This window comes from Trichechus manatus, unplaced genomic scaffold (genome assembly GCF_000243295.1).
Source record: "Trichechus manatus latirostris isolate Lorelei unplaced genomic scaffold, TriManLat1.0 scaffold00022, whole genome shotgun sequence".
NCBI lineage: Eukaryota > Metazoa > Chordata > Mammalia > Sirenia > Trichechidae > Trichechus > Trichechus manatus.
Genome location: NW_004443958.1, coordinates 13200118 through 13201008, shown reverse-complemented (window position 1 = coordinate 13201008; position 891 = coordinate 13200118).

Here is an 891-nt window from a genome sequence, read left to right as displayed (position 1 = left end):
GACTTCTAGAGCTTCTGGGGAGAAATTCACAATGCTTCTCATGAAAGACCCTTGGTATGTTATATTGTGTTTTTCCCTTGTTGCTTTCAAAATTCTCTGCTTGTCACTAGAAGGCAGGAAGGGACAGGAAAGCTGGTAATAGGAAACCCAAGGTTGAAAAGGGGCAGTGTTCACATGTCATGGGGTTGTTAACCATTGTCATAGAATAATATGTGTACTGTTTAATGAGAAACCATTTGTTCTGTAAACCTTCATCTAAAGTACAATAAAAAACAAAAATACGTAAATAATTCTCTCCTTGTCTTTGGTTTTCAAGAATTTTATTAGGATATGTCGCAGAGTTGATCTTTTTGTGTCTCTTCTGATTGGGGTTCATGTAGTTTCCTGTATTTGCAGGCTTGGTTCTCTGCTCAGATTTGGGAAATTATCTCTGTTTATCTCTTGGAAAATTGTTTCAATGTCTTTACTGTTGTCTTTTGGTGCTCTGGGATTCCAGTAATTCTAATGTTAGATTTCTTCATTGAATCCCACATTTCTTTTTGGGTTTGTTCGCTTTTCTTTGTTCTTTTCTCTTTTTTCTCTTGACACTCAGTAAGTTCGGATATTTTGTCTTCTGATTCAGATATTCTGTCTTCTGATTGTTCAACTCTGTTGAGTGTTTCTCTTGCTTTTTCTAATTCAGATGTTTTAGTCTCCAGTTCCAGTGGTTCTCTCTGGTTTTTTTTTTGTTTGTTTGTTTTATGTGTTCAGATTCCTCGTTGAATCACTCTTTTTGTTCCTTCGTTTGTTCCCTGAACTTCACTAGTTTGTTTTCTGTGTGTTTTTTTCTTTCCTTAAACATATTTAGCACCATAGTCTGAAAATTATCAGATTTCCTCTTCTTCATGTTTT